The sequence below is a fragment of the Urocampus carinirostris genome, chromosome 15 (genome assembly GCF_059441175.1).
Source record: "Urocampus carinirostris isolate Australia breed hairy pipefish chromosome 15, RoL_Ucar_1.0, whole genome shotgun sequence".
NCBI classification, from domain to species: domain Eukaryota; kingdom Metazoa; phylum Chordata; class Actinopteri; order Syngnathiformes; family Syngnathidae; genus Urocampus; species Urocampus carinirostris.
In genome coordinates, this window is record NC_142363.1 from 23,892,844 (window position 1) to 23,907,761 (window position 14,918).

The 14,918-nt window shown below is 39.5% G+C and overlaps 1 protein-coding gene across 1 annotated transcript in view; it reads left to right on the plus strand.

Moving 5' to 3' along the window:
- Positions 1-14,918, plus strand: part of grin3ba (glutamate receptor, ionotropic, N-methyl-D-aspartate 3Ba) — a 258,657-nt gene that overhangs the window by 173,708 nt on the left and 70,031 nt on the right. The gene's annotated exons all lie outside the window — the stretch shown is intronic.

Sequence of the window (14,918 nt, forward strand, 5' to 3'; positions counted from 1 at the left end):
GCTTCGCATTAAGTCATTAAGATTTTTCCACTTAAATCCGAACAAAGCCTCGATCCTGTCATGTTTACATAGCTTTTTGTGGCATGAGTGATGCACAGAGACACGGAGGTGACAGTATTTTTAAAGATAATCCTAAATTCTTACAAATGCATAATGTGAGGAAATCGTACATGCTTTTGCATAAAATCCATAATTCCGTATATTCTAACTATTGCCCCGAGATAAATGACAGCATGTCTTTATCACCTTGAGCTGTTACGTCATCGGAGGAACACCAGCACCCTAGAAAGCTTGTCGCCATAATGTTTAAAGTGTTAATTAGTCGAAGGGGTTACAAATCCTTTAAGCCAAGTTTTGGTATTTTTTGTTGAGAATGCCTAGGCGTTGTGTCGTAGGTGGACGTGGTAATTGTACAACAAAGAGCAAGCAACTGAAAAAAACACCAATAGTGTCTGACCAGGACCGGTCAACAAAAGGCTAGCCAACCAAAATACATGCAGGGAACAGCTAGGGTAACTGGAAACCAACACCAAAAACAAGCAACAGCTACAACAAATGCAAAACCAGCCGGAATAAACCAAGAGACGTGGTAAATCTGGCGCTAACGCCAGGCTATCAAGCCAAACAACACACGATGGGCAGCAAACGAGCGCCAACCTGGAGCAAACCAAACAGGAAAGCCCTTGGCAGTCCCTACGCTAACGGGGTGCTAGCCTGGCAAACATATACCAACTGCAACGCATCCAGGGGAAAAACACATATGAAAAGGCAAACAAGGAACGCACACTGTAACAGCAGTATGTAATGTTACGAAACGGAGGTCGAAGACTCAGAAAAAACAGTTATGAGCAGTGTTCCCTCTAAGCTGCGCGCGTGCGCAATTGCGCACTGCTCGCACATTCTCAGCGCACAAGAAAATCTAGCCAGCGCACAAAAATCAGGGCTCAAAATTATTAATTAAGAAGCGACTTAAGTCAAAGTTACAGTGCATGACGGTAAGAATACACGGGTTCCCCTGACGTTGTGTCCTAAATGCTGTATTTTGAGGTCGAGTCGAAGGAGAACGAAGTTGAGTAAAGTTAGTAGAGTTTGTCGGGGAACCGGCTTCTTTGGCTCGGCTCACTAAAAGGAACCGGCTCTTTCGGGTCCTAAACGGCTCTTCGGGTTGTTTTTGCTTCTTTAATCCCAACATGACCAAATATTATGTAAAAATATGCACAAAATGACTTAAAGGAAGGGGGAATAGAACAAAAAAGAAAAAAATACCAAAATGAAAAAAGTAGTGAAAAGCTGAGGAAAAAAAGAAACAAAAGGAAGAGAAAAAAGGAAACATTTAGAAAAAAGCCAGAAAAAAAGAAAATAAAGAAATGTAGGAAAAAAGTAAATAGAGAACAAAAAAAAAGGAATAGCTGGGGAAAAATAAACACAATGAGATTTTTTTAAAGGAATTGTAAAAAAATGTAGAAAAAAAAGACAGAAAAAAGAAGAAAAAGTTTGTGTTGCATTCAAATAATTACCAATTATTAAGTGAATCTTGTTGCCAACATTGTACTTGTGATTAAGTACCGTTCTGTATCTTACAACCGACTAAATAAGCCCCCAAAATGTTAATATTATGCGACAAAATATATCAGGAAATAAAAAGAAATGGATATCTTGTGAAAGAAATGTAAGAACAAACGACTTTTGTAGGCCGTACAACCTTTGCAATAGTACATGAGTCAATTCATTCAAAAGAGAAAAATAATTTTGCATTGCCGGAAACTCAGCAAAATATAACTTGATGTCAAGTTTTGGACATGTTTGATAATTAATTATCTTGCCACACTAGGGATTTTGGTTGCTCATTGTTGTTCCAAGCGCTGCTCACCGACTTTGTGTGAACGCTCAAACCCGTGGAAAATTAGAGGGAACATTGGTTATGAGGCCCTACAATTAATGTCTGTTTTGGAGCTGTCTCACCTGTCATGTTAATGGGATTCACCAATTTAAAACTGTAGTGTTCCTTTAATGGTGTCTGAAGTGTAGAGGAAACAAGCCAGATGAGTCAACTTTGAGATAAGTCCCACGGCCCGTGGAATATTTCACAACATATTTGCATAATTGTGGTGGGAAACACTACATGTTATGTGTCTAGTTGAAAAGAAATCAGTTTGGGAATGCCTTTAAGGAGGCACAATGGATGAAACGACATGTCCTCTATTCTCTCTCGGCGAAGGATTTGCATCAATGGTGATGCTGAGCGGCAACAGCAGCAGCGTAATCGCTAACAGGAGAGTCCCCGTCGTCGGCGATTTGAGGCAAACGCCGGGCCTGCCAGAACAATTTAGAGTCGGAAGCTGCCGGCTGGAACGAGTCAAGGGACTGTTGCGGGATACTAGGCAATAGGAGCAGATGACTGCGTTGTTTGAAGTGGGGGGGCGTCGTCTGTTGAGCTGTCGCTAATGAAGTCTGCAAAATAACGGGGGAGGACGTTTCCAAGGTGCTCTACGAGTGTTCTGAGGAGAATCAAAGTAAGTGAAAGTGATTATGGCAACATTGCAATTCAACATCTGCAACAAATTGCTGATGCAGAACTCGTATCCACTCTTCAAACCTAATAAATATTGCACCATGGGGCTCCTACTTGGGGTGGGCGACACTTTTGCAGTCGATACGATACGAAAAAATACAGGGTAGTATCCATCGATTCCGGCACTTTTGCTTGGAAACTTCATGCTCATTGTCAAGTCAAGTCAAATTTATTTATATAGCCCTTAATCACAAAAAAAATGTCTCAAAGGACTGCACAGGATTACAATGACACAATCACCTGATCTTTAACCAACATGCGGGCAAGGAACAACTCAAAACCTGAGCGTGAGGAAAAAAAGAAACCCTGAGAAGGGACCCCACAAGTGGTATCCCCCTTCCAGGATGACCAGGGTGAATTACATTTAGCATTACAGTACACAAACATAGTAAACGCTAGGTAACATGTTGAAAATGTGTCCGTAAAGTGCATGACAGCAGCGACGCCCCCAGCCTGTAAACTAGTCCAGAAAGTCTATGACGGCCACGACGCAGCTTCCCATCTCTGCCAGCTGGTCCGTGCAGGCGTTCACATGCTTCAGGTCAAACGCTGGTCCGCGGACTCATCTCAAATCGTCCTTCTCCTTCGTATCACCACCAGGCAGTCAGTCGGAAAAAGACTTAAGCCTTGATTTAAAAACTTCTATTGAGGTTGCAGATCTTATCCCTTAGATCCCTTGTTATACTAGGCCGCTATTGGGAATTGTAGAGCACATTGTAAAGCACTTTGGGAAGTCATTGACTTGAAAAGCGCTATATAAATGCAGATCATTTCATTCCATTTATCCCCGGACGCAGGGCATTCCATAGCACCGGGGCCCCGATGAAAAAAGCTCTCAAGCCTGCAGACTTCTTGGCTCTCGGAGTCACAAGTAGACCGCCATTTTCCGAGCGCAGACTCCGTACAGGAACATAGGGGGAAATCAAATCAGAGAGATAAGAGGGTGCAAGTCCATGCAAACATTTATATGTTAATAAGAGAACCTTAAAGTCACATCTTAAGTGGACTGGGAGCTAGTGCAAGTTGGCAAATACAGGAGTAATATGCTCAAACTTTTTTGTCTTAGTCCAAAGTCTAGCTGCTGCATTCTGAACCAGCTGCAAACTTTTTGATGCTAGACATCGGGAGACCAGAAAGCAATACATTACAGTAATCAAGCCGAGAAGTAATAAACGCATGAATTAAAACCTCTGCATCTGATTGGGACAGCATCGAACGAATCTTCGCAATATTACGGAGGTGGTAGAAAGCTATTCTAGTAATATTTTTACGTGTGACTGAAACCACAGATTAGGATCAAATATAACACCTAGATTTTTGACCGATTCACTATGGGTGACATTACATTTGTCTAGGTTCCCGGGTAGTGTTTGAAAACAACTCACGACAATGAGCTGGACCAATAATTAACATTTTTCTGGGTTAAGGCGCAAAAAATTAAGTGACATCCATCTTTGAATCTCAGTAAGGCAAGCCTCCAGATTTCTACAACTTAGAGAATTTAAGCGCTACAATGCAAACTTTAACAGTATAAAAAATGAGTAAACATATTCCTATTATAACCTCAGAACAAAAGACATGAAAGATAAAACAAAGGCAGAAATGTAACTACAGTAAGAATACTTTATAACAAAGTCAAAAAGTCAACTAAAATACCTTCCATTGCAGAAATGTTTTAAAAACAATGCCAGTAAAGCAAATAAAGTGTCATTTGACTCTCAATCCCAGCTTTTGACTCCCTGGTCCAGGGAAGAAGCCATTTTGGCTCTGTTGCCATAGTGACAACAGAGTGACAGTTGTTTTTGTTCAGGAACAGTAACATGTTTGCATTTCAGGTAGCAGCTCATTTCTCGGGCGCCTAGGAGCACACCAAAGAGCCTGTGGACTGTTTTTAAAAATAACTCACCAATGAGGAGTCAATTGTGATTATCTAGGAATTTTGAGAATGTGGACAATGGTAAAACGTAACAGAGAGTTATTCTATTAGGTATCGTAATCCGTCCCGGTTAATAGAGACCAGAATTTCCCCCGCGATACACAAAATTATATTTTTGTATTATATTTTTTATTTTGATTTCTACAAGTCTCCTGATTGTAGAGCCAACAACTGAAGTAAGCCTTTTACTCAGTGTCAAAAATGGTTTTGCGCAGTTGACAGATAATTTGGAATATTTTATGTACAGTATGTTTTATTTTTACACAAGAAAAAAATAATTGAATTTAAATAAACAAAAACAAACTTTTTGTGATAAATTATACATATTTTTGTTGTGATTTTAATACAATTTTTAATTGTTTGCTTATTTTGTGAACATTCAGTAAATTCAAAACGTTTTTGATATATACATTTTATTTTTATTTTTATTTTTTTCCCGAAGTTTACATTGCTAATATTCCATAAATCCCCCAAAAATTGAAAACAAATTTACAAAAATGATAATTATTTTTACATGACATTATCTTTATTTGAATTATTACATAAAAAATTATTCATATGTATTAATTTTCTTATTTTACTAAACAAAACAAGTTAAAATATTATAAGTACAAAAAACTACACACCAATTCTGCAAAATTTACTATATTTTTTATTGATGTTTCTGGTGAAATAAGAAAAACAATTAAAATGAGCTAAATTTGTACAACGGCGGGTGGTTTATAATCTTGAATTCATACGAAATCATTCATTTAGTAAAATTATGTATTTTTTTCAAATAGATTTAATGAAATACAAATACATCCAAATGTCTAAAATATATTCTATATAATTACATTCAGTTAATATGAATAAAACAACAAGAGTAGCTCACATTTTTCAGAAAAATAATTTTCAAACTGTTGAGCTAAACTTAACATTTATCAGTCTACAACAAATTTATATTTTCATAGTAAAAAGATCTTTAGTGAAGCACTGGTGAAAGGGAATAATTTGCTGAAAATATAATATTTATTTTGTCACATTACATATTAAGTGTGTAATAAAGATCTGGTCAGTAGTATGTGACATCTTGAGCAGGAAGATAAATAGAAATAAAAATATAACGAGTAATAATAGAAAAGGGTGCATTAACTCCTCATGCCAAAAATTGAAAATTGAAGCTTTAACAAAAGTGGAAAAAGTTTTGCTGCACAACAATTTTACCTGCCTGTAATAATCATAAAAAACACTGTTGTTAATTCCTAAGGGATCATTAAATAGAACACATGCACAAGGGACACAGAAACCCAGAAGAGGAGGAAAAATAAACACAAATGAATTCACAACGAAGTTGAAGCAGCTCAAAAAAGGTTGATAAAGAGAAATTTGAAATGGCTCCCATCCCGTTGGACGTTGATTCTAACGCTGTGAGGGATGAAAAGCCCCAAAACAAGCTTGATCGGGGATCATCCCCAAGGGGAGTAAACTTTCCCTCCGGAGTAAGATGGAGCGATAAAATGGCGAGACGAATGCCTGAGAGCCTTTTATAGAGTCATTACTTACCGGAGACGCTTTGTTGACATTCAGTCTTGAGCGTGGCAACGGGCGGGCCAGGTGTTATTGACAGGGAGCCATCCTTCTCGGACGCTGTCGGGGATACTTATAGGCATGCACTCATCCATTAGAGGTGGCCGGTGGCCCGGCTCAGAGAAGGATCCCAGATAAAAGCCTTCGATCAGAGATAAAAGTTTTATTTTCCTTTTATCCATCCATCTGTCTATCTGCTCAGCAAGTCCTGGTTGATCCCAAAGAGACATCCCGGGGCCTCTCTCTTGGGAGTGTTTCAGGAGGCATTCATATGCCCCAGCCACTTCAGCTGGCTAGGTGTGTTGTGAAGAAATTGCATTAACTATATAAGGGAAAACAAGGAAATCCTGTGGAGAAAACTCAGCTGCTTTTATTCGGGATCTTAATGTACTGTAATGTTTGGTGACCAATAACGGGGGCAGGAACACAGATTGACTGGAAAATCAAGAGCTTTCACTGTAATTTAGCATATGCTTGACCACAATAGACCCATACATAGTCCGCACCAGTTTACTCATAGTCCATTCTGCCCTCACCAGTGAGCAACGCCTCAATGGCTTGAACTGCAGCTTCTGGTTGACCATGATGGACCCATGCAGAGCTTGGACCAGTCAATTCCTGATCCATCCAGGCCTTACTTGTGAAACAGATCCCAATATACTTAAACTGTTCCGCTATAGGAAAGATATCATACCTTAACTGGGAAAGAAGCTTCAACCAGCTTCTGCTTAACCACAATGGATCCACTCAGAGTCCGCACCAGTCGATTGGTCCATCCTGCCGTCAATCGAGAACAAGACACCAAAATACTAGAAATGTTCTACTTTGGCCAAGATCTCATACATGAAACGGAAAAGTATCTAAACTAAAACCAGCTTCTGCTTGACCACAATTTATCCATACAGAGTCCGTACCAGTCGAGTCCTGGTCCATCATGCCCTCACTCATAAACAAAACACCAAGATACTTGAAATGTTCCACTTAGGAAGAGATCCTATACTCGAATTGGAAAAAAGATCTACAATAAGCTTCTGCCTGACCAAAATAGATTCACTAGTCAAGTCCTGGTCCATCTTGCTCTCAATTGTGAACAAGATACTTGAACCATAAGAAAATTCTTAAAATGTGCAAAATATACAAACAATGTTAATGATTTCTGTCAGACAGGACGAAAGGAAGACTGAGATCACTTGCACTCGTTTCTTGGTTTTATTTAAAGGAAGGAAATGACGAGGTGGGATTCTTCGATACGTTGGTTGGCGGATTGACGGAACTTGACAGGCGGGTGAAGGCTTGGCGGGAATGGTCGCGGACAGGCGTAACCGTAGTGTTGTTGGCCAGTGCTGGAGAAGAAGGGCGTCGTACTATTCGGAAAATAGTTCAGGAGTCAGACGGGCAGTGCAGGTCGTAGGCAATTACAGAAACGGGTCTGCAACGGAGATCAATCAGAAGAAAACAGGGAGAAGGCAAAGAGTCAGAAGTACGGGCTTACTGAGCTGAAGGCAACAGGTAGCGTTAGTACAATCAGACAACTTGCTTCCGGAAGCTGAGGAGTTAAATGGACAGGGTGCGCCAATCAGCTGTCCTGGCTGTTGGCGCCAAAACCTGAGCACAGGTGTTCCCAATCCAGGTGATTGTGACAGATTTCAATCTTTCTTGTCCTTCCACAAAATAAATTAACAAACAATACTTATAATTGATTAATTTTCATTTTTTTGCAATGTAAGGAAAATAAATCGTAATTGTTTGACATAGTTTTTATCCCAACAGAGTTGAATATATCCACTGTAATTCTTTAGGAGTGAGGCGCAACGTTTGAGGTGTCATTACAAAAGTTGAAATTTAAATATTTTCTCCATTAAGTATGTGTTAACAATGCCTAACTGAGTTCAAAGAGCCTTTCTTTCTTTCCCCACCACACCTATCTGCTGTTATTCTACTTTTAGCAAAGCTGTTAGGGGTGGAACACATTAGGTATGAGCGGGGTTGGGTAGGGTTACTTTAACTGGATTACTTTCAATTACTTTTGGATTACTCCAATACCAAATATGCTAGTAAAAGACAAAAGAAACTAAATATGAATAAAATGATGACTCACAACACGTGGTAAGCTTTCTCTCCAAAATGAAAATAAATCCAAACAGCTTGCCAACATCATATTTGCCGTTCCATGTATTCCGTTACTCCCCAAGCCTGCACAAAATTTAGTAATTTTATTCATATTTAGTTTATTTTGTCTTTCATTAGCATATTTGGTATTGGAGTAATTCAAAAGTAATTGAAAGTAATCCAGTTAAAGTAAACCTACTCAACCCTGGGTATGAGTGATATAGTGGTGCTGGAGAGTAACTTTTTTCGGCTTTTGTTTTTATCTGTTAGTACATAAAAATAGTTAAACTAATAGAATGCCTGCTTCAAGTATACTCAAAACGCCATCAGAAAAATCAAAGAAAAAAAAGAAGAGTTTATCCAAGCATGTCTAATAAATGCACGTGTTTGCACGCTGATCATGAATGAGCTGGGGCTGCAATAACGACATAAGCCAGGAGATGACAGCAGTGAGTCAGAAAGTTCTCTAAAGCTCCTTTGAGGTATTTGAAATTATTCAAGATTATTGTTTATTTGTTTCATGTATTTATTTATTCATGTAGTTTATACACACCACCAAAAAACATCCCTTCAACAATGGTTTGTTTTTGTTCACCCATCGAGTAAATCTTCAGTAACAAATGATTATGCCTCCACATAAATCTCACAAATTTGAGGGGAACTTTGGAGAAAAGTGCAATTTAATTCCTTTGTCGCCTGCGTGATGAATCATCTATGTTTCGCTATATGATGATTCAGCCCCGCTATTACCATGAGTGATTTCAGCATCCCGAGCCACGAAAGCGCTCTTGCTTTTGTTATCTAGGTGGCTGATGAGGAATCATAAGCGGTAGGCTATGGGGATGACACCAGATGCATCTGGAATCAGATATTTGCCCAGACAGATCATAGAAATTGATTATTGAAGTAAATAACAACGCCGAGGGCAGAGACTAAAACCATGAGGAATCGCAAAAGGAAGAACATTCAGAGCTGAGGTTAATGACCCGCGTGATCAATCTAATCTTTTTATTTCACAGAGCATATCTCATGCTTAATGGGGAGGGGGATTACATTCCACGCACGTCGAATCCCGTGTAAAGCCCATGAAGGGGAGAGTCCAAAACACGGAAAGACGAGGTAATCTCTCGCCAGAGATCATCGGCAGTCCGCTCGCGGTTTCGGCCGCCCTTATCGAGACGGTGATCCCTGCTTTCTTTAGCATTTAAAACACCGACCGTACTCTTTCCAGTGACCCGACGTAATCGGGATCTTATCAAACATTCCACAATGGGAATTATTCAAATATATTCTCAAATTCTTAAACCTGTTAAATGTGAGGAATTAGTCCATATTTTTTTTGCATAAAATCAATATACAGTATATTTCATCTGTATATTCCAAATACAGTGGAACCTCGGTTCTCGACCATAATCCGTTCCAGAATCCTGTTCGAAAACCGATTTGTTCGATCACCGAAATCATTTTCCCTGAATGTTTACCTTGAATGTTTAACGTAAACTTAAAGCTAACCCAGGCTAATCGTACGTTCGCGTTATCGTAATCTTCCGTACGAAAGATTACGCCAACATGAACATGTAAAAATAAAAACATCAGGTCGTTTACAAGTCATTTAGCACCCGGGTCTCCACAATATTTTGCTATTATTTCTTTCTTAAATGCAATAGTTGTACGCACTACTTTTCTTTTTTCACCTGTAGCAACTTTGTTGCTTGCACTGACTTTCTTCGTGGCATAATTAGGGGTTAAAACACTTCGTACACCTATATTAAAAGCGAAAGCAAAACGAAGCACGTCCGCAAGCGATAACATTTGGTCACGATCTACACCCGTACGCCGCTCAGCATCGCACCCTAGCGTACCCACTCACACATTACCGGCGTTCGAACTCCGATTTTTTGACCGAACAGCGAAGCAAGAATTTCTCAAAAATTTTGGTCAGACTCCGATTTGTTCGAACTGAGAGGCGTTCGAAAACCGAGGTTCCACTGTACTCATTCATAGATAATGCATTTTGAAAACAGCCTGTCTCTTCTTTGACTTACCGAGTCGTGATGTCAGGTGAAAAACACCAGAAGAAGAAGTTACAAGTATTTCCTGCAGAGTTTTGATAGTTTTTGTAAAGAATCACTAGGTATTGTGTAAATTGTGGATGGAGTGATGGTACAACAAAAGGCAAGCAGTCAAAACGGGGCTAACTTGCAAAACAAAACACACGTAGAGCTGCTAAAGGAAGGCTAGCTGGGAAGATCAACAAAAGCCGGCTGCAGCTTTGGCAGAGGAACGCTAAGTTGGCCGACCAAAAAACATGCAGTGAGCAGCCAGTCCATCAGGGAACCAAATAAAAAAAGCAGCAACGGCTACGGAGTTAAACGTAAATACGGCTGGGAATAAACAAAGCAAGTAACACGGCAAACCTGGCGTTAACACCAGGCTAGCCCCTCAAAAATACACATTGTGAGCAGCCAGGCTAACAGGGAAGCAGCATTTAAAAGCAACAGGGTTATAGCAATAAACGCGTAGCTGGACAAGAATAAACCAAAGGGCGTGGCAAAACAGCACTAACGCCAGGCTAGCCAGCCAAACAACATATAACGGGCAGTCAACAAGCACCAATCGGAAGCTAACAGAACAGGAAAGCCCTTTGCAAAGCTAACGGGGAACTAGCTGAACAAATTATACCATTCGTGACACACGAGGTGAAAAACACAAAAGCAAAAATTGCTTACCAAAAAGGAGACAAAAGTAAATAAGGACGAACGATGTTGCAAAAACAGGTAAACTTACCAACACATCAGTCACAAGGCCCCCAGTGACAGAGTAACCAAGCTCACCATTGATCAGTATACCACGGACATTGAAAAAAGGAGACAACAAATACCGTCAGTCATCTGTAAACTCAAAGGACTATATGTTGCACCTCACCTCCTGTTACTACTGTATAAAAAAGCCTTGGTCAATTCTAGTCTTTTTATTTTTAATTGGTTTAGCCCTTAATCACAAAGAGTCTCAAAGGGCTGCACAGGTTATTACACAGACTATTTGTTCAGACTATTATTACATCATCCCCTGATCTGGAACCGACATGAGGGCAAGGAAAAACTCAAAAACCTCAACATGAGGAAAATGAAAAAACCTTGAGAAGGGACCGCACATGTGGCATCCCCCTTTCAGGATTACCAGACAGCAAAGGATGTTGCAATCACAAATAATACAGAGATATTGTCCACGAAAAGTATAGGTTATTCATATGCTATAGAGTAGAAGTGTGTTTTAAGCTTAGATTTAAACATTTCCACTGAGGTTGCAGATCGGATCTCAGGGGGGAGAGCATGCCACAGCACCGGTGCCCGGATGGAGAATGCTCTGGAACCAGCGGAACACTTCTTGGCTCTTGGGATCACCAGAAGACCGGCGCTCTCAGAACGAAGGCTTCGGACCGGAACATAGGGGGAGATCAAATCTGAAAGATATGAGGGAGCAAGTCCATGTATGATTTTGTATAATACTAAGAGAACTTTGAAATCACATCTTAGGCTAACAGGGAGCCGATGCAGGTTAGCCAAAGTTGGTGTGATGTGATCGGACTTGTTTGTCCTAGTTAAAAGCCTCGCTGCTGCATTTTGTACCAGCTGAAGACTATTGATTCTGGACTTCGGGAGACCGGAGAGTAGTGCATTACAGTAATCGAGACGGGAGGTAACAAACGCGTGAATTATGATCTCCGCATCCGACTGAGACAGTATAGGACGAATTTTAGCAATGTTACGAAGATGGAAGAAAGCGGTTCTAGTAATTTTCTTCACATGTGTTTGAAAGGACAGATCGGGGTAAAATATGACACCTAAATTTTTAACTGAGTCACTCAGAATAAGTCACGGCATTTAGATGGACCAATAAATAACATTTCGGTCTTTTCAGAGTTAAGACGCAAGAAATTGAGTGACATCCACTCTTTTATAACACAATAGTCCAAGATATCAGTCACTTACTACAGCAATACTTCATCCCACTACCATCAGGGTGCAGATACAGGAAAATAAGATTGCAGGCCTCGCCGAGGCCATCCAATCAGTCTGCCTTCATTGTCCCACTGTCATATTCCTTTGACGTTCTGCTGTTTTTGTAATTTAATGCCTGTTGTTTTCGTCGGTAGAAGTGAATTTCCCTAGGGGCACCATTAAATTCAATTCAAATATAATCTTAAATCATATCCAAACGAACAGTGTGCAATTATGGCCCTCTACAATTGCTGTCTGTTTCGGGGGTGCGTCACATGTTGTGTTAACGGGATTCGCCGATTTGAAAGTGTAATTTTCCTTCAATGACGTCAGAGCTCCAAAGTTCGGTTAACTTTTCAGAGGATTGTGTGGGGAAACACAACACGTTTTGTGCCCTTATTGAAAAAAAATCTGTTTGGGGAAAACCTTATAAAAATGCCGCAAACCAATGCTCGTTACACAAATCAAGAGGCCACAGGCAGATTCATGTGCTAGGGAGAATTGCTCATCCTAATGTATTTCCCAGTAAAGAGCCCCATGTGGAAGCTACCGGCAAGTGTGCCGCATACCAATATCTTGCCTTTGCGGACTTTTCCAATTCGGAGGAGACCCCGCGCTGCTCCACATTAACTTTTAATTATGACTTTCCGGGAGATGCAATTCCAACCGAGATGACTTGCCAAAGCTCCGTTATCAGTCAGGGGCCCTCTGCATTATCCGTTTTAACCTTTTGATTGCCTCTTTGCCTGTTTTTCCATTCGTTCGATTGGATAAAGTCGGGTTGTTCATTCTCCTGTCAGTGCAGTGGCCAAGCGTTCATCACCATTACCTCACTGTTCCGTGGTTTGGAAACCATGTGTGTTTTTTGGCTTATTTCTAAGTATGTGAGCTTTTTTACACGTCAGTGACTTGCAGTGAGGTTCTCGTCTAATGAGGCAGAGTCAATTTTACGAATAAATGAACCAACATAGTGTTATCATTTCATTGGCAGAGCAAGAAATCAATATATATTGCACAACCGTTACGATACCAACGTTATCACGACAACCCTGTATGTAACATCCCACATGCCGACATTTCTTGTGTAAATACCATGTAAATTATAACTATAGCCTTATCCCCCTTGTCTTATAACATTATCTTCTCTGTGCCTTTATCTTCTTGCTCATACCTCACTATGAATGTGTAAAACTGGAGTGTCATGCCCAATTTCGTTGTCACAATATGTTAGCCCATTTGTAACAATGACAATAAAGGTATATTCTATTCTATTCTATTCTAATATATAAACTGAAGCAACTGCCGAAACAAACGTTGTATTATCTCAAGTTATGAATGAAGTGTTTGGCTTGACTTGCTGTTAGCATGCTAATATTAGGAATAATTCTATTGTTTGACTCAGGTGATTGCCAAATAAGAACCATTGGTCCCACTATTGCTTTTTCCCATAAGCCAAGAGAATTGATTTCCTTACACTGCATGCATATGCTGACGATCAGCACAGCAATATGTAATTGTTTTATGAAAGTCGTGAAATGATGTGAAAATTCAGGGAATTTTGATAAAGAAATTTCAGAAATTGTGAAGTTAAGTGAGAAAAACTTTAATACTGAATAAATATAACCATTTAATGGATTTGAATTTGTACATTGTTATGATTATGATGCCTCCCCTGACTGCACATTACTGTTCCAAATACCACTCGTGTAGGGTTAATATTTGTCCGTTTGAAACCTTGGGTTACATCCCTAAATTGTTTTGATTTTTCAAAGTTTCAGGTAGTTGTGTACCAGTCAAAATAATCACAATTTTTTAGTAGGTAAGTTAGCTAAATCCTAGCCTACTAAGACAGACTTGATATTGTTTAACAGGAGCCCTTTTTCCCAATGTGCCTAGCTGTTTTTATCTTACTCGTAGCAGAGCTGTGCATTATAGCCCAAACTCCAAAAATGATGAAAAATAAAAGTATATTTGAGAGTGTCTAAGAAATGCATGTACTTACACCGGCACCAATGTTCCCTCTAATTTTCCACGGGTCTGAGCGTTCACACAAAGTCAATGAGCAACGCTTGAAACAACAGTGAGCAACAGCAATCCCAAGTGTGGCAACTAAGTCGATAGTAGTACGATACACAACTGTATTTAATCAAATTTTTAGTGGAAGTAGAATGTTGGCAACAAGATTGACTTGATATAATTGGAAATTATTTGAATGCAACACAAACTTTTTCTTCTTTTTCCCTGTGTTTTTTTTTTTTATTCTTTAAAAAACAATCTCATTGTGTTTATTTTTTCCTAGCTGTTACTTTTTTCGTTTTGTTGTTTATTTACTTGTTTCTTTCTTTTCTTTTTTTCTGGCTTTTTTTCTGAATTTTTCCTTCTTTGTTCTCTTCCTTTTGTTTCTTTTTTTCTTAGCTTTTCACTACTTTTTCATTTTGGTATATTTTTTTTTGTTCTATTCCCCTTCCTTTAAGTCATTTTGTGTATAATTTTACATAATATTTGGTTATATAGGGATGAAAGAAGCAAAAACAACCTGAAGAGCCGTTTAGGACCCGAAAGAGCCGGTTCCTTTTAGGGAGCCGAGCCGAAGAAGCCGGTTCTCGAAAAACTCTACTGACTTTTCTCAAAATACTTCAAAATACCGCATTTAGAACACAGCGTCAGGGGAACCTTTTACCTTCATGCACTGTAACTTTGACTTAATTCGCTCCTTATTTAGCAATTTCGA